The sequence below is a fragment of the Canis lupus genome, chromosome 7 (genome assembly GCF_003254725.2).
Source record: "Canis lupus dingo isolate Sandy chromosome 7, ASM325472v2, whole genome shotgun sequence".
NCBI lineage: Eukaryota > Metazoa > Chordata > Mammalia > Carnivora > Canidae > Canis > Canis lupus.
In genome coordinates this window covers 2,693,132-2,712,728 of record NC_064249.1, presented here as the reverse complement: position 1 = coordinate 2,712,728, position 19,597 = coordinate 2,693,132, and the positions used below count along the sequence as shown (strand labels likewise).

Sequence of the window (19,597 nt, the reverse complement as noted above, 5' to 3'; positions counted from 1 at the left end):
TTGTCTTTTCCAAAATTAAGAGCAAATCCAGGACCTGCTCACACTGCTGAAAGGCCTGCCTTTGGGAGTCCAAGACGATCGTAGGTTTTCTTTGTTATTTCTCTCTCATCTCGGTCTTCAATATCTCACACACCCAGGAGCAGTGAGAAACTAATTCCCACTTTGTTGAACAACTAATGAATCTGGAGGATCTATTTGATCTTCTAATGAGACCAGATGTCTTAAGAGGATTCTGGGAATGGATATAGAAGAACTTCCCCTCGATGAATGATTCCGATACATGTAGGAAGAAAAAAAAAAATCTAAATTAATCCTGACTGAAACACATAACTAGCGTTTCTGTGGAAAATAGGTCTCAGAGACTCAGGGAGTTTGTGCCAAAGGAATTGAGCCTTGCCGAAGCCGGTTTCAGAGCGCGGCTTGGTCTAACGTGTGGAGGCTGGGGTAGGATTAAACCTTCCTTTTTCTCTGGTCCATCACACAAGCTTTCTGAGCAGAGTTTTTATTTATGTATTTTGAACATTTTAGAGCCCTTTTCCGGGCCTTTGTTCACCTCTCCCAGCCAATACAGGTTTGTAGTCTGAGATTTGATTGGATCTGCCCCAATTTCAAGGGTGTTCTTCAGTAAGCTTGCGGGGCCCTGTTCTGTGTGGGGGAGCAGGGTGGAGAAAGCGCCTACACAGGGTCCCCCCGTGTCCCCTGCTGTCCAGGCCCAGCACCCCCCACCCCCCCAGATGCTCCGGTGGCTTCCCAGAGTTGGACTCGGCCACTCCACGAACCTGGGTTCTCATCGCTCTGGATGCAAAGCACTTACTCCCGCAGGAACTGCAAAGCGATTTCACTCAAGAAGAGTCCTCTGTTTGCTTTCTCTCTGAAGGTGCATGAAAATGTTCATCACCATGTGACTTACTCATCAAAAGATAGCAGAATAGCATCTGTCTGTCCTACGTGGGTTGGCGAGGAAATGAGAAAGCCAGGTTTTCTTCCTTCCACCAGAGGGGTGGCACGGAACTCTTCTTCTGACTTTGTGAATTTGCAGAGAATATTAGACTTGGCGCTTTTGACTTGACAGCCAGGTCTCTTGGGGTGTCGGACATCTGCTTCCATGACTTTTTCCAGGCCGACCTGGTCTGGTTGATGGTGCGTTGTCTATTGTCACTTCAGGAATCCATTTTTTATTCTTTTAATTTTTATTTATTCATGAGAGACACAGAGAGAGAGGGGGCAGAGACACAGGCAGAGGGAGAAGCAGGCTCCCTGCTGGGAACCCGATGCGGGACTGGATCCCGGGACTCTGGAACCATGACCCGAGCCAAAGGCAGATGCCCAACCGCTGAGCCACCCAGGTGCCCCAGGAATCCATTATTTTAATCTTGTTCACTGTGCCCTGGATGAATCCACTTTTCTCCATCAATACCTGTTACTGCCATGGCTAGTTCTTTAGTGGGCAGATGAAAATGCCCACCTGACCGCAGAGGTAGGTATCCCTTACCTTCCCTGTCCTTTACAGGGACGTCCTGGAGGTACACCAGGCACCCTGAAACTGCTCTGTGTTAGTTCTTTCTATTAAGCTATGATTTCTATTCCCTGCCCTGACCCTTTAGTGTACAGTCAAATATAAAACAATCTATCACTTTCTCAGATCCCCCTGTTGTCCTTTGTAGTCAAGGGCCTCTCCCTACCCCATTCCTGCCAATCCCTGTCCTAATAGTTTGTGATGACTTTTTTTTTTAAAGTAAGCTCTACACTCAAACACGGGGCTCGAACTTACGACCCTGGGATCAAGAGTCGCGTGCTCTATTGACTGAGCCAGCCAGGCGCCCCAGTTTGTAGTTACTTTTTAAAAGTATTAACTTTGCTTTATTCCGTGAGCGTACGTCTATCAGCTGCAGACTCCGCTGAGACTCTTAAGTTCCTGAAGCTCGGTTTTAGTGCGGTGGTTGTACTTGGAGTTTCCACGCCAGCATCTCCCTCCACGGGAAGCCAGGGTGTTTGGTCGGAGCGTGGGGAGTGACGGTCATAGCTCCGTACTGGGTTTGCTTGTTCACACACAGATGAGCCTCCTGTTCCTATGAATCTATTCGTTACCTCCTAGAATCATGAGAAGAGGCCAACCTCTCATGAGGAGAGCATGAGAATAGCCAACCACACCTGAGAGATCCCACGTTTAGCTGCTGGGCCATCATCAGGTGTCTGAACACAAACCATGAGACTAGGAAGAAAATCGACACTGTGCTTGCTGTGCTCCAGGTCAGGTGGTGAAGGGCAAGAGAAGCCCCTTTTCTCTGTGCCGCTATTCGCCTGCCTATTCGCCTGCCGTAGCCCTGGGTGCTTTCAGGCCATCTTCTGGTTTGCTCCTTAGGACAGCCCTGTGAAGTGAGCACAGAATAAGGTCTCGCTTTGGTCAAAGAGTTTGAGTAAAGACTTGGACTATTGCTATCACACAGTGTGTTATTTGCAGAGGATGTGCCTGCCCAACCCTTGTCGTGCTTGGGGTCACAGTGGCCCACGGAGACATTGAGTTGCGTACTTGATTACTACAAATGTGCTGCCTTTATTTATCATTTTGGTGGGGAGGGGCAGAGGCAGAGGCAGAGGGAGAAAGAGAATCTTAAGCAGGCTCCAGGCACAGCACTGAGCCCAATGCGGGGCTCGATCTCACAACTCAGAGATCATCACCTGAGCCGATGTCGAGTCAGATGCTTAACCCATGGAGCCACCCAGGCCTCCCCCACCCCACCTTTTTTTTTTTTAAGATTTTATTTATTCATGAGAGACACAAGGAGAGAGGCAGAGATACAAGCAGAGGGAGAAGCAGGCTCCCTGCGGGGAGCCCCATGTGGGACATCCCGGACCCCGGGGTCATGCCCTGAGCCCAAGGCAGACGCTCAACCACAGAGCCCCCCTGCCAGGCGTCCTAAACATCTGACTCTTGATTTTGGCTTAGGGCATGATCTCAGGGTTGTGAGATCGAGCCCCACACCTAGCTGGACCTGGAGCCTGCTTCAGATCCTCTCTCTCTCCCTCTCTCTCTGTGTCCCTGCCCTCCCTCCCCTGCTCCCCCCAACTAGCATGCTCTCTCTTTCTCTAAAAAAAAGAAAAAAATTTCCAAATGCACATGGAAGTCTTTGGTAAACTGTAAAGTACTTTATGATTGTTGCCGTTATCATGGTGCCCAGATCTGTATACTCCATTACAATAGGTCTTAAAGGATCTCTCTTGCCCTTAAACTGTGCAGAACAGTTTATCTTAAATTGGCCCAAGGATACATAAATTCCTTTTCTTTTTCTTTCTCTTTATTTAAAAAAAAAATATATATATATATATTTTTAAAGATTTTATTTATTTATTCATGAAAGATACAGAGACAGAGAGAGGCAGAGACACAGGCAGAGGGAGAAGCAGGCTCCAGGCAGGAAGCCAGATGTGGGACTCGATCCCGGGACTCCAGGATCATGCCCTGGGCCGAAGGCAGGCGCTAAACCATTGAGCCACCCAGGGATCCCCCAAAAATATATTTTTTAAGATTTTATTTATTTATTTGTAAGAGACAGAGAGAGGCAGAGGCACAGGCAGAGGGAGAAGCAGGCTCCCTGTGGGGAGCCCGAAGTGGGATTCGATCCCAGGATCCCGGGGATCATGACCTGAGCTGAAGGCAGATGCTCAACCACTGAACCCCCCAGGCACCCCTATGATTTTATTTTTAAGTAATCTCTGCACCCGATGTGGCTTGAACTCAACACCAAGATTAAGAGTCACATACTCCAGCCACGGAGCCATCCAGGCCCTTCCCTCCCTCCCTCCCTTCCTTCCTTCCTTCCTTCCTTCCTTCCTTCCTTCCTTCCTTCCTTCCTTCCTTCCTTCCTTCCTTCTTCTTTATTAGAGGAGGACATTGTAGGAAGGAAAGTACTGAACAGTTCACTGAGTCGGTACCACAAGGGTGTCGGGCTGGCATGGGGGCAGAGACCTCCTCCTGGGCCTCTGAGGCCATTTGTGGCACCTGCCTGCAGGGGGCAAAGGATGAGGTGGTCAGACAGGCTGTGGCAGTGTGGTCTCCCACCTTGGGGGTACCTGGGGGTCCTAGGTTGGCCTGCCCAGTCCCCCCCTCCAGTGTCCAGCAGCAGCTCCTACTGCATAATCACTGGACACAGTTGCATCAGTTTGTCGGCTTGAAGCAGCTGCACCCCGTTTACAGAGAACAGCGGGGCCCTGCTCCCCACCTTACTTGCCCTCGCCCAGCAGGGTGCACAAATCGCTCCCAGATCTTGTGGAAAGTCTGCCCGGGTCAGTTCCTCATTGTTGGGGACATGGGGCTCCCTTGGTCCTTGGTCCGCGGGCCTCTTGGGTCCCTCTCTGCACGTGGTATCCACTGTCAAAGTCAGGTAATGGGTAAAAAAACTCTGGAAACATGACTCACGTGTGACACCCCTTAACACACTTTTGAAGGACTTTGCCCTCTGAACCTGTGAGGTAAAATTGGTCTTTTTATTTTCCAAGATAAGTGAAGAATGACTTTGCTCTGACTTATTCTTCTACAGCTTGGGAAGTAGATCATACAAAGCTTTGAGGGCTCAACATCCATTTGCAGAATGGCTGCATAGAAATGGGGCATTTCAGCTATTCTTCACTTTAAAGACATTCATCCTAACCCAAGAACACCACCCACACTCGGGAGCAGCGCCGCTCACTGCGTCGCCTCGTCCAGCAGCCGGGTCTCAAATGACCGATACTAAAAACCGGATTTCGTCTACACTTCCAGGTTCTCTGGGCACCAGGCTAAGCCCAATGGGGCCGGGCCGGCATCCCGGGGATGCTCTCCCTCTGTGTCCATTTCTTTGTTCTCCATTCCCCTTCATTCCATCCTTCCTTTTCTTTCTGTCCAGGCTCCTTTTCTCTTGCCTTTTTTTTTTCCTAAGATTTTATTCATTTATTTGAGAGAGAGAGTGAGCATGCACGGAGGGGAGGAGCAGAGGGACGGGGAGAAGCAGACTCTGCTGAGCAGGGAGCCCGCTGCGGAGCTGGATTCCGGGATCCTCCGGGATCCTCCGGGATCGGGACCTGAGCCCAAGGTAGACTCCTAACCGGCTGAGCCACCCAGGCTTCCTCTCTTCTCTTTTCTTATGCAATTTACTTTCTTCCTTCTCTTAAGCCTCTGGCTTCCTAAGGGCCATTACGGTAATTCCCCTTCCTTCCACCCTTCCTTGCAGGGGGTGTGATTCGAGACCCCCCAGTGGTTGCCTGACACTGCAGATAGTACCCAACCCTACATACACTACTTTTCCTACCTGGTAACATATAATATACAGACTAGGCACAGTGAGAGATTAACAACAAGTAATAGTAGGAGAACAATGGCAACGATGTACTGTAATAAAAGTTACGGGACTGTGGTCTCAATCTTACTGTGCCGTACTCCCTGCTCTTACTGTGCCGGAGGGAGAGCACAAAGTGCCTACGGGATGAGCTGAAGTGAGGGCAATGGCCTGGGCATCCTGGCATGGTTGACTGGAGAAAGCAAAACCGCAGAAAGCAAAACGATAGCTAAGGCGGGGGGGTGTTACTGTACTTTTTCGGGATTGTGGTTTGGAGACCATGTGGTTGCAAAGCCCCTGGCCTGGGCTATCTCTGCATTTTCCCTTCAAGTGAAATATGGAGCAAGGAGGACAACCTGAACGCCCAAGGTCCAAGGTTGGACAGAGAAAGCCAGAGAGAGTTGGGTAGATAGCTCTAGAATGGGGTGTCTTCAGTGGTACTAGTTGGGAGCTTCTCTCGGGTCCTCCCACGGTGCAAAGTGATTTCCACACGGTGGCATTTTCTTGGGGGGGGGGGGCAGGGTAGCAGGTCTGCTTAAATGGTCAGAAGAGACTGCTAGGCCCGCGTGTGCCCGTGCGTGTGCCCGTGCGTGTGCCCTGGGGCTCTCCCACAAGCACAGCTTAACGCTTCTGCTGCTGCCTAGTAGTAGGGAGGGCTTCTGTACAGGGCGAGGCGGTTCTGCTTGGGTTTTAGCCGCATCCCCGCAGTCCCACCGACTGTTGCCGGTCCTTGCCTCACTCTTAACCTCCTCCTTAGAAATCGACTTCGAGTGCGATGCTTCTGAGCTGCCCTGACCAGGTCTATGCATTTTTCATGTATGGTGTGCTCTGAAGGCACAGCCAGAAACCGTGTGCAGTTTGGGGTAGACACAACTATTGGGTCCTGCTGCTGTTCACGTCTCTCAGAAAACTTCAAAGAAAACCACATTATCTTGAATTATTTAGAAATGTCGCTAGGGTTACACAACATTCGGGATTAACTTTACAACCGAACTGGATCCAACTTCTAATTCGCTAAGAATGCCTTTTCTTTACACGACAGATAGAAAAATTGGCCAATAGGTCCAAAGTCTGTCCTTATTGTGCAATAAGAGCCTTGCAAAGGCGAAATGTAACCTCCCACCGGGGCCTCGGAGGGCGCTGGCCTCGGAGCGTGCATGTAGCTGGCCTTTCATCAGGGGTTCGTGGTGTTGGTTTTTAAAGTCTACAGCAAGACCCCCTCCTGGGAATTGACTATCCCGCTTCTAAATACCCTCCTGACGGAGTATTTTACCTGGGAGAGCAGTACAATTATTTCATTTTAAATTAAAAACATTTTTATGGGAATGAAACGTATAAAGACACAGGATACACGTTGAATTAATGCGCTCAAGACTCGGAGGGAGCCAGACTCCTCAGTGGGGAAGGCAGCACATAGGCATCGTGTCTTTACTTTTAAGCAGCATTAAATATATGTGTTTTTGGTAATCTGACAATCCTCAGAATGGTGTTTTAAATGCCGGTTCATTTCCTCTCGGTTCATCTTCCTGATTTTAGACAAGACACACCCTCATTCAGTCGCTAGAAAAGAATCCCATGCACCCAAGTGGTTCTCCCTGGCAGGTCTTGTGTGTATATATCACAGAGTTTTGAGGGCATATCCTGTTTTCAGACATGTTCTCTGAACTGTTGGCTCATTCGAAGGCCTGTTGTTTTATTTTGACCACTGTATCCTGCCTACACTGAAATCACCACAAATGTTTCTTTACCACACACATCCGATCATCACAGTTGTGCTTTTTTTTTTTTTGATCTGAAGTCGTGATGAACAAGAGGCTTTACTTGTTGCCTAATTAAAAAAAAAGAAACATACTAAATACTCCATTTCCCCTTGTAAAATAATGATAGAGATCAGTGTTTGTGCAGAAGTGTTGGCAATAGAATTCTTCAAAAGTTTTCCTTTGGGTGATGAAAAGCTGTTACATTATTTTCACTAGCTAATCAAATGTAATTGGGTAGCTTGAAGTGCCTTAGATTTTCCTTGTACAGTTATCAAAGTGGGAAATGTAACTCAGGGAGCTGATGAAAGGCGTCTCTCATGGCATTCTTTCAATTATAGATCTTACAGAGCGAATGAAAGAACAGGTCTGCTGCTAAAAAACTCAGACGCCTGAAATGCCTCTTAACGGTAACTGCTGTATTAGCTAGTTAACACGTTATTATATATTTTAATTGATTCTTGCTCCAGCTTTGGAGGAAAAAAAAAACCGTTCTGGATCCGTTAAAGTAAGGTGGAGGGGGATGCTTGGGCACAATCATATTGCTGTTTACATTAGGTTCAAATCGAGTCAGGCATTTACAGTGAAAAAAAAAATAGCCCTGGTTCACTTTCGTGGGGAATGACTTGCTTTAAAGGCATTCATATTTTGCACTCGTGTGTTGGGATTCATGGTTATGAGTGTTTTTAAAGGAGCCTTATTTGACCATCGAGAATTACTTTTATGGTTTTATCAATGAAATGTTGCAGTCTTGAAAACATAACTTCAGTGCAGCCATATATTTGAATGGGTGCAACTGAGGTAGTAGCTCTTGAAAAGCATCAAAACACACTATGTCTGCATTTCACCAGGAGGTTAGCATCTTTCTTTAGGGTTGAATCACACTCTCAGGCTGCCCCTAAAACACGTCTGGCATGAATAATTTGTTGTGATGTTGGATTAGGTCAGATTCCGGTTTTATATATTCATTAATTCACTTGTTCACTAGCTCATTCATCAAACATTTAGTGAGCCCCTACTGTGTGTCCATCGAGGCTAAATTGCTAGAGGTAAAAACCAAAGCAGTCCTCACTGGTTACACGTTAAGCCCTCCAGGGCACTTCTCTCAGTTGAAGTAGAATTCACTGGCGTTAATACAGCTCTAAAATACAATGGCAGATCCTACCCTGGAAATCGTGGGCAAGTCCTTGTGATGGGCATGCAAATGATCCTGACTCTGTTTAAACCAACGTTTAAGATTTTTTTTTTAATATTTATTTATTTATTATTTATGATAGACAGAGAGAGAGAGAGAGAGGCAGAGACACAGGAGGAGGGAGAAGCAGGCTCCACGCCAGGAGCCTGACGCGGGACTCGATCCTGGGACTCCAGGATCGCGCCCTGGGCCAAAGGCAGGTGCTAAACCCCTGAGCCACCCAGGGATCCCGTTAAGATTTTATTTAAACTGAAAAATACAATTTAATTCTCAAAGACAACAAATCGACCCTGGAGAAACCGGGCTTTAAGTCCCATAATGACTGAAACAGAGAGAGATTTGCCCAGAGTGTAGTGCAAGCTCTTTGGGAGGCACCAAATCCGGCCTGGGGTGGGAGGTGGGGGTATGATCTGGAAGGGGCGGTAACATCTAAGAGGAGTCTCCCAGTGGGGCCAGATGAGCAAGTGGGAGTAAGGGGGTCAGGGAGACGTTGCTGGCAGAGAACAGCTTGTGCAAAAATCGGAGGCCTTGGCATCATGCTTCTTGGGAACTGTGAATAACTCCAGTAGCTGAGGGCTGAGTGTGTGGGGAAGTGGCCTGAGGCACAGCTAGACCCCCTACCGCTAAGTGAGCAGGGCTACCCAGGTCTTCCTCCTCCCTGGGTTTTATTCAAGGCGGGGAAGCCACCAGCAGAGTAAGTACATGAGACCTGGGCGGATTGGAAATATTACACCATAGCGACTGTTGGACATATGTGAACTGTGTTATTTCCTGATTTTGGTTTTCGTCTAGATTCTCCTTTGTTCCCCAGAGTTTAGTTGGTAGTGCATTCCACTATTGTTTCTTCTAGGTGTCGCTTAAATTTTCTCGTCGTTGTTGCAAAGAAGGTACATGGTTGTTATCTTTCACATACTTATTATTCTTTCAAGTTGGCCTTTTGCCTCTAGGTGAATTTCAGTTATTGGTGACATGTATGTATTTGAGGTCTTGGTCTTTGTTTCATGTTTAATTTAAATAAACATGATGTTTTACTATTTCTTCAATATAACATATTTTTTTGACCAGGATGTTTTGTGGTTGTTTTTTTTTTTTTGAAGTTTAATCTCAGACTGATCTGTTGCTGTTTATGTCTTAGTCATTGATTTAATGGCATCAAGTTTATATATATAAATATATATTTATAATTGATATAATTAACATAATATATAATTAATATAATATATAATTATATTTATATATGAATATATATTTATATGTAAATATATATATTTTTAAATATATATTGAAGAGTTGAAGAGGGGCTGTCTGGCCCAATGTACTTAAAGTGATCACACACAAGCTTTTAAAATTCCTTATTCTTGGTCCTAGCTCCAACCTGATGAATCATTCCTTCCTTCGCTCAGCATATGTTCACTACATACCCACACTGCCAAGTCCTCTTCCAGACCAGGGGACATTGTAGTGAACAAGATAAACCAGGGTACCGCTTTTATTAGTGTTCACACTCTCGTGGAAGGGAAACAGATGATAAACAAGCCAATAAAAATAATGAGAACTGATAGCGTAAAAGAGTAAGTGGAGCATGGGGAGGGAGGGAGCTCTTCGTATCAGAGAAGTGATATGAAGAGCTGATACTTGAGCTAAAATCTCTAGCAGTAGAGAAGTAATGTTGCTAAATCTGGAGATACAGAAGTCCAGGTCCAGGAATAGCAAGTGCAAAAGCCCTGAGGTAGAAACTAGCTTGGTGTTTTCAAGAAGCATGAGGAGAGCCAAAGGGCATAGAAATCCGCGATTGAGGGGGAAAGTTCGTCTCGTAAGTAGGACAATTTCACGTGGTCCAGCTCATGGAGGGCTTAGATTTTTTTTTTTTCTGTTTGGAACAAGAAATTATAGGAGGATTTTAAGCAATGGACTGACTCCATCAAATCCTCATTATAAAAATGGTGCTCTGGTTGCAGGTGGGAAATAGGTTAAAGGGAAGTAGGGGATCCAGCAGGCCAGGAGAGCTATTATGATGGCTTAGAGAGGGCCGTGATAGTGGAGACGGGGAGAAGTGGATAGATTCAGGATATATGTTGGCACAAAGCTTCCAGAACATGCCAAAAAGGGTTTTGAGAGGAAAAGATGAGACAAGAAGATACCAGTTTTTGACTTAAGCCGTTGAGAGCCATTTCTTGAGAAAGGGAACCAGAATCTCTATTATCAAGGACTGCAGATGTTCTAGAGAGCTCCCTGAACACATAGTTTCAGATGCCAGAGTTGGTCCTTTGTTGTCCTCTTTGTGAATTACTGGTTTATTCTGATCCTTTATTTTTTTCTTAAGGTTTTATTTATTTATTTATCCATGAGAGACACAGAGAGACAGAGACACAGGCAGAGGGAGAAGCAGGCTCCCTGCGGGGACCCTGATGCAGGGACCCTGAGCCCAAGGCAGATGCTCAACCGCTGGGCCACCCAGGCATCCCCAGATCCCCATTTTTATTCAAGAGAACACAGCTAACCCACCCTATGCAGATAGAATTCAAGCTCTTCTGAAAGGGAGGGATTCTCTACCATCCTCGGCAATCTATTTCAGAGCTTAACAGACATTTTTTTATATACAACTTAAACCTTTTCTTGCTTATCACGTCACTCCCTCTGGGTCTGTCAATATGGTGAAAGCATGAGGTTACCCTCCACTTGATCCTAACCTTTTATTTAATTACTTGTTGAGTAGCTGCTAAATGAAAACCTAAAAATATTGTCATTAAGAGATCCAAACTTGTTTCAGTAATTCAGACAGAAGAGTCTTGTTCTGGTTTTGTTGTTAACAGTTGTCTTTTTTTTTTTTTTTAAAGATCTTATTTATTTATTCATGACAGAGAGAGAGGCAGAGACACAGGCAGAGGGAGAAGCAGGCTCCCTGCAAGGAGCCTGATGCGGGACTTGATCCCAGGTCTCCAGGATCATGCTCTGGGCTGAAGGTGGTGCTAAACCTCTTGAGCCACCCGGGCTGCCCAAGTTGTCTGTTCTTTTTAGGGAGAGAAGCGAGTGCCTAGGAGGGGTTTGGGAAGGAGAGAGAATCCTAAGCAGGCTCCGTGCTCAGTGTGGAGCCTGACACAGGGCTTGATCTCAGCTGATATCATGACCTGAGCCAAAACCAAGGGTCGACACTTAACTAGCAGAGCCATCCAGGCATCCCCAGACTTGTTAAGACTGGATCCCTGGGGCACCTGGGTGGCTTGGTTGGTTAAACGTCTGCCTTGCACTCAGGTCATGATCCCTGGGTCCTGGAATCAAGCCCTGCATTGGGCTCCCTGCTCAACTGGGAGTCTGCTTCTCCCTTTCCCTCTGCCCCTCCCCCTGCTCATACGCGTGCGTGCACGCTCTCTCAAATAAATAAAATCTTTTTTTTTTAAATGGATCTCTATGCTAATCAAACTGACCAGGTTGCAAAATTCGATCTGAGTGGCACACAGGGAAATTAATAGCTGAGAACATTTAGGGCTTGCCCCACATGACTTTTTTGTTCTAAGATTGGCTCTGAGCTGAAGGAAGATGGGAACTTTGGATCTCTTGTTTTAAAGGTGTAGAATGTGACCTTTAAAAGTATTTTGTCGGGATCCCTGGGTGGCGCAGCGGTTTGGCACCTGCCTTTGGCCCAGGGCGCGATCCTGGAGACCTGGGATCGAATCCCACATCAGGCTCCTGGTGCATGGAGCCTGCTTCTCCCTCTGCCTATGTCTCTGCCTCTCTCTCTCTCTCTCTCTGTGACTATCATAAATAAATAAAAATTAAAAAAAAATAAATAAAAGTATTTTGTCTTACCTTAGTATGGATTCTTTAGAAGAATTTGACCCAAAATTTGAGTCAGTGCCTGGACATAGGCCCAGTTTGTTTTCCTCCATAGTCCGTTTAATGAGGATAAAATTCCAATCCTTAAGTTGACTTTGTCCTTCTGAAAACTTTTCAACTTTCTCTCTATATTAACATCAACTACAGAAGGGATGGTCTTGTCAGTGCTTCTCTCTGCCCAGTGCAGAGCAGTGGGCAGTGTTTGGATTATCAGACAAATCCAGGGATTCAGGATGCTCGGGTGGCTCAACGGTTGTGCGCCTGCCTTCAGCTCAGGTTGTGATCCTGGGATTCCGGATCGAATCCCAAATCAGGCTCTGTGCAGGGAACCTGCTTCTCCCTCTGCCTGGGTCTCTGCCTCTCTCTCTCAGTCTGTGTGTCTCATGAATAAATAAATAAATAAATAAATAAATAAATACATAAATACATAAATACATAAATACATAATAAATAATAATCTTAAAAAAAATCCAGGGATTCATACAAAATTATAGATGAGCATGAATATGTCACACTAGAATTAATCACCCTGTTAATAGTAATGAGTGCTTTATCTATTAGAATCCTTCAATCTCCTGATATTCCAAAAGGTCTTGGTTTCCCATTACTTAGCGCCTTACTTACTTCTAGGCATTGGAGAAAAAAAAAGTGGTATTATTTTCTCTGATATCTTTGCAGTTGAAAAAACTTCTTGCCAGTTCATATATTAGCTCCAGTCAGTGGTCACTTGCCGCAGAGATAGACTCCAGCTCTATGGATCCTGAAGTTTACAGTTTAGGAAGTTTTTCTTTCTTTCTCTTTCTTTCTTTCTTTCTCTCTTTTTTCTTTCTTTCTTTCTTTCTTTCTTTCTTTCTTTCTTTCTTTCTTTCTCTCTCTCTCTCTCTCTCTCTCTCTCTTTCTTTCTTTCTTTCTTTCTTTCTTTCTTTCTTTCTTTCTTCTTCTTCCCTTCCTTCCTTCCTTCCTTCCTTCCTTCCTTCCTTCCTTCCTTCCTTCCTTTTTCTTTCTTATTTTGATTTTTTTTTGTTTTGTTTTAAAGATTTTATTTATTTATTCATGAGAGACACAGAGAGAGATGCAGAGACACAGGGAGAGGGAGAAGCAGGCTCCCTGCGGGGAGCCCGATGGAGGACTCGATCCTGGGTCTCCAGGATCACCTCCTGGTCCGAAGGCAGGTGCTAAACTACTGAAACACCCAGGGATCACCTAGGAAGTTTTTCTTGATGAAAGAGAATGTATGAATGTCTTCTATTTTGCAAATTTTGCAAACACAGATCTTGTGTGTACAATTGCTTGGATCCATGGAGACCCTAGAAAGTGCCCGAACACAGGAAGGTTTATGAAGCTGAAGCTTATTAGGTGCAGGTACAAGTCTTCTGATTTGCTCACATATACAAATACATGCACTTCTTTCATACCTATACATTTGTTGACTCATCACAATATGCACTTTAAATATTTTATGATTCTATGTCAGCCACTTTTCAATAAATAAATAAATAAATAAATAAATAAATATTGGCACCAAAGGAGTATGTGTTAATTTTTTTTAAAGATTTTATTTATTTATTCATGAGAGACACACACACAGAGAGAGAGAGAGGCAGAGACACAGGCAGAGGGAGAAGCAGGCTCCATGCAGGGAGCCCGACGTGGGACTCCTGCTAAACCGCTGAGCCACCGCGACTGCCTGAGTATGTGTTAATTAAATGAATGGACAGCAGAGCACCTTTGCGCAGACTTTTGGTGTGAAAAGTAGTGAGAGCTGGGATGCCTGGGTGGCTCAGCAGTTGAGTGTCTGCCTTGGGCCCAGGCTGTGACCCTGGGGTCCCGGGATCGAGTCCTGCATCACGCTCCCTGCATGGAGCCTGCTTCTCCCTCTGCCTGTGTCTCTGCCCGTCTCTATCTCATAAATAAATAAACCTAAAAAAAAAAATAGAAAAGTAATGAGAGCAAGAAGGCCGTCTCACAACTTCTAGGAACCAAGACGTATTTTTGCTAGTGTCTTGCGGTTTTTATTTGTAAGTAGTCTACAAGTCAAGAATATCCTTTCAATAAAATAATTAAGCAGAGATTTCTTTCTTTTTTTTTTTAAGATTTATTTATTTATGATAGACATAGAGTGAGAGAGAGAGAGAGAGAGGCAGAGACACAGGAGGAGGGAGAAGCAGGCTCCATGCCGGGAGCCTGATGTGGGACTCGATCCTGGGACTCCAGGATCGCACCCTGGGCCAAAGGCAGGCGCTAAACCTAGCTGAGCCACCCAGGGATCCTAAGCAGGAGATTTCATAGGTGCTTTCTGCATCATAACATTTAATAGAAACTGTTCTAAAAATTGAATGTATAAACAAGTGTGAATTAGAGCTGGTGTGAATTGCTGGGTTTTGCTCTGTGAGAAGCCCGCCTGATTAGGTATGAGCATGAGCAGAAATGAGGTTCAGCAGTGTCAGTCTGTGTGTTGGCCATCAAGTAAATGGGAGAATTCTGGAAGAATTTATAGGGAATGACGGAAACGTGGTGGCATACTTATCTTTTGAAATGAGAACCAAACTTCCTACTTTTCCTAGATAGATATCCTTTTATGAGGTGGACTACTTACCCAGATGGCTGACTGGTGAGAGTTTAGGGATCAGTGGCATCCTATGTAGAACCACTCTGATTAGTGTTCTTCGATTTCTAAATTAAATGTACCATACAAAACACTTTCAGAGAAGGGAACTCATATCCACAAAATACTATTTCAACTGCTTTTGAATTTTTGTTTTTTTTTTTTATAGCTTTGAGCCCTTATCCTACTTCACCTGAGGAAGTAGAAAAAAAAACCTTAATATATCAATAATTACCTTAGACTTGAAAGCACTTTGCTGCACAGATGCAATATTTCACAAAGGTTTCTGAAGTAAGGAGTATTTATTTAGCTTTAACTTTACCAAAACAAAACATTAGGTAAAAACACATTGAAAGGCACTTAAACTGACAACGGCACCCAGACTCTATTGTATTACATTTGAGTGTAGGGCAAATCCAGTTGTTAAATTATCCCATATTGAGAATTAGTGAATAAACATCTACATAATTGCCCCCACTTTCCCTGATCCTCTTAGTTGGATCAGTTGTAGAGCAGAGGAATAAAAAATATTTTTATTCAAAGAGAGCTTTTGAGATTGAATGCTATAATTAAATGCTGATTGTTTTTCTAAATAGACGATTTCAGATTTAAAAAAACCTAATTATCTCCATTCTAGTAGATTTTAAGGTTGTGATGAAAAGCTGAGCTGATATTCAATGAGACCAGAAGTGCCTGTACCACCTGTGTTACTCAGCATCTCACTCTGAGGTGGAGCCGATTAGAATGTTTAACAGATTTTTTCCCTGAAGATCTTAAAAGTTGATCGGCTTAAAAAATAGTCGATCAGTTTAAAAAACCATCTTCAGTTTGAATTTGTGATAAAACCGCATGTGCTGTGTAATAAAAGGCTGTATGGATATGGGATGTTGGTTGAGGTTGACAATATATATACTTTTTATTGCCTTAGATGTGGGGAAGATTTGCTCCGTATTTGGCATAACTGTTGATAAAGAAGTACTTACAAAGGGACAGGATGTAAGTAACTTATCAAAAATCAAGGTGAAGGAATAGCAGAAGTAAATGTGGCAAAATTAATCTTGCCACTTTTGGATGCTTCTTATACCAGAAAACCCATTAGCTTCAAAGCAGATTCCTAGGTATCACCACTTACTCTAGAAAGCAGTTTGGGGATGAGGGGAACAAAGTATGCATTTTTTAGCATTAAATTTTCTAACCATATTGCATAGTAATCAGATACCTTTTAAAATTATAGTCTATTGATTAATAAATAAACAGTAGATTAGCTATAATAGCAATTTTCCTTCAAAAGCAAGATGAAATTTGAGTGATTTGAGAATGTGCGAACCATGACACACATGAAAATCTTTTAATCAAAACACCCAAAGGTCAAATAATAAGTTTTCATATACAATTTTCGGGGAAACATTTTATGCCCCTCCCCCACGTTGAAATCTGTTTTTAGTTAATACGGAAATGGGAGTAAAATATTTTATCAAGCCTAAATATAGGCTTTTATATATTAAAAGAAAATCTATTTACAGGTAATTTGTTACTAAATAAAATCTTGGAGGAACACTTTAAATTACCAAAAAGGTAAGGTAACAATAAACACAGGAAATATAAATGAATAAAGTGTTCACAGAGTCATACTGCTTTCTGGACTATAAATAACCCCCCAACTCTGCCACTATTATTAGCATGTATGAACAAAAGAAGATTCCAGAAATAGAAAGGGGAAGAGCATCTCAGTGAGCCTTGTATTCCATGGCATAGGAAATGTTTCTAGCAAGCTCATGAATTTAGGGGGTTAATTGATTTTTAAAAAGGACATTTCCATGCTGTCTGTTTGCCAAGGAAATTCTTTTACTGGCATGTTTGTAAAATTGGCAGGCCGATGTTTCCTCTGGGTGACACAAGGTGTGATGAAGAATTTTATCTTTACTTCCTTACTAAAATCAGCACTGATGGCTTGCCTTTTTGTTAACTTATTTGGTTATTATCAGATGACATCTATGGATGATCAATCAGTGCGGTTCAAGTTGGAAGGTGGGGGGTACACGCTGGGCAGCCTGGTCTCAGTTTCACCGGGGCCACCAGTGAGCTCTATCTATGGCTTTGGTCAAAGCCTTTTATATGTAACCCTGAGCCACAGTTCCCTGATTGATGAATGTAGCAAACATACCTTGTCCCTGCTCACAAGCCACCCGTGGCAGGAGGGACAGGCTTGTGAACGCATAATCAGAATTTACAAAGAATGTATCATAGAGTTGATCCGTGCGAGAACACAGGGCAGAGGAGTTGTGTCTGTGTAACGGGCATTGGGGAAACATTTCTATTTTATTTTTTATAACAAGAGGACTCAACATGCATGAACATGACAGATCTACTTCGAGTTTCTGATTGTCTTATTCATTTGTTTCTGTTTGAGAACTAAATTATGAGTAAGATCATTTGAGAACCGATTATGAAACTAGTTGAAAGTGAGAGAAACACAAATTTCAAGTACTTTTGTTTTGTTTTTAATAGGTAGAGAGAGCAGAATTAATGAAGATTTACTCCTCCACATGTGAATATGTTTTCCCATAAGTAGTTACGGTAGTAATTATTTTTTAAATATAGTCATGGTTTGGTGATTTTCAGGATATGAAATTACACAGAAGTGGTATCTAGTAATAAGATTATTTTTTTTAAAAAAAAACATCAATTACTTATTCACAAGCTATAGGTGTATTCTGATGAAAGAGATCATCCTGTAGGGAAAATAAGTATTAGAATTGCCCCTCTCCAGTAGAAATTTATTATTTTCCAATGATCAGTGAGACAGCTCTGTGATTATTTCATTTAGCAATGTTTTTGTGGGCCTGCTATGTGCAATGTCAAACAAGACAAACAATATCTTCTAGAATATGTTCCAATGTCTGTTTAGAATGAAACGTTTAAAAAGTACACGCAAGTCAGATGTTGATTGCACATCCCACCTGGCACTTCCTAAATATGTGGCCCCATTTTTAACCACAGAAAAGAGGGAAGCCTCTTTGCTTCAGCAATATGCAAATTAATTTTGAGTGTGCAAGTAATTTGAGCAGACATTGATTTAGAATTACTGTTGTGGGTAATTTCCACTTCCATGATTGCTTTTGTTAAAAGTAAATGCCAATCAGAGAAAAAGTGTAAAATAGAGCAGAAATCTGTCCTATGCACTTGGTTATTGATGAGCTAGCATAAACCATATCCTTATACGTTCCACTGCAAAGGCAAAAGTCCCATGTCTATGTCCTGTGTCCACCTCTCCATTTATCCCATTCATATTAGCTTTTTCTCCAGCTGCTCTTTGCCTTCCTTTTTTTTTTTAAAATCATTTTGGACTAAGGTGAGGATATAACAGGAGTCTTTTTGAACCTTCTGTAACCAGGTTTTCAGAAAACATAAGCATGGTAGTTTGAATTTAGAACAAGTACAAGTGTATATAAAAGCTCTTCTGGTTTCATTTGATTTTTTTTTTTTTTTTGGTTAAGAAACAATAGTGTTTATTTACCCTGTTTGGCTTAGAATTTCTTTGGTATTCAGTTCTTTTAATTTTAAAAAGAAACTAAACTCAATAACATCTTTAAGAAACAAAGTAGTTTTCAGTTGAGGGTGGGTGAGGAAGTTATATGAAGATTGAGTGGGAACCTCAACCCAAGGACATAATAGACAAGAAACAATTTTTTTTCTCCCTTTTCTTCAGAAGTAGTCTTCCGCATGGTTTAATGTGCTAACATAACCCCGGTTCCAATATTTCAAAAGATACAGAACTTCCCAGCATGATGATAAAGTTTTCCTGTGTTCCAATAATAAAACCTCAACGTACCAGTGATTTCCAGTTCCTTTGTGGCTCAGCAACTTGTGAAGACCAACTAACTCCTAAGTACTCAGCCTGCAGTATCAGTGTGGGAGTCGGAAACAGATGTTCACGGGACAATGCCATTTGTTGTCACTGTCGATACTATGTGGCAACTTTCCCAAACGAAATTGTTTGTGGATGGAAAAGAATGTAAGCAGTGATTCATGCCCAGGAATTTTTTTTTTTTTTTTTTGGCTGCGGGCTAACCATATTTTATTTGTTTTAAATCATAGAACATTAGTGGATTAAAAGTTTTAGGATAACTTACTATTAGACTATCTTTTCCATTTTTTTTTTTTTTTTGGTCCAGCATTTCCTTCTAAAAGGAGTGCCTCATTTAGGTAGTTTACTGAAAATATTAAGTGTTTACTCTTAGTTGAGAATTCAGGTAAATGATTGACATGCCTTGTTAAGTATTTTTGTTCATAATTTGGAAGCATAGAGAATTTAAAATAATTAAACATTAAGTAGAAACACTTATGGATTAAAAAAAGAAACATTTATTGATAGGCAGTGCATGACCTTGGTTTGAAATTTTCATGAATATTACAAAGGAGAGTCCAATAACATAGAAGAGACGGTGGATTTATATGTACAAATGAAATACTAATTTATAGAGAAACTTAAAATGTGCTCCCAATGAAATAGGCACAATAAGCTACTTAAAAATTAGGCCCAGTGTATTATATGACACATACGCAAACCATCCTCTTCAGGAAGAAAACCTAACAAGAATTCAAAGCATAATATCTATCATTCTAGTGCCGTTTTTATAAAAACAAATTTTAATCCACAAATGAAAGTCTTTTAATGTTTATTCATAACAACAGATGCCTAAGGCCATAATTATAAAATGTTTTATGTTCCTTTAAATAACAGGTATCTCTTATAATTAGGTTTCTACATCACAGAAAAATTATTTTAAGAGACGTGAAACAAAATCTGACTTTTAAACAACAGCCAAAGGAAAGATTGCTATCACATGTAGTGGAAGGTTCCTAGACTAGGAAGCAAGAGTCTGGAGTTCTA

General features: G+C 42.7%; 1 protein-coding gene and 1 long non-coding RNA gene across 6 annotated transcripts in view; one reads left to right on the top strand and one right to left on the bottom strand.

Annotated features, from left to right (window-relative positions):
* Positions 1-19,597, top strand: part of NR5A2 (nuclear receptor subfamily 5 group A member 2) — a 138,012-nt gene that overhangs the window by 25,870 nt on the left and 92,545 nt on the right. The window lies entirely within an intron of this gene.
* On the bottom strand, positions 1,865-18,591 carry LOC118355291 (uncharacterized). Its single transcript, XR_004817456.2, has 3 exons — positions 18,536-18,591; positions 14,695-14,771; positions 1,865-2,369 (listed from the first exon to the last, which is right to left on the bottom strand). It is a non-coding gene; the product is annotated as an uncharacterized LOC118355291 (long non-coding RNA).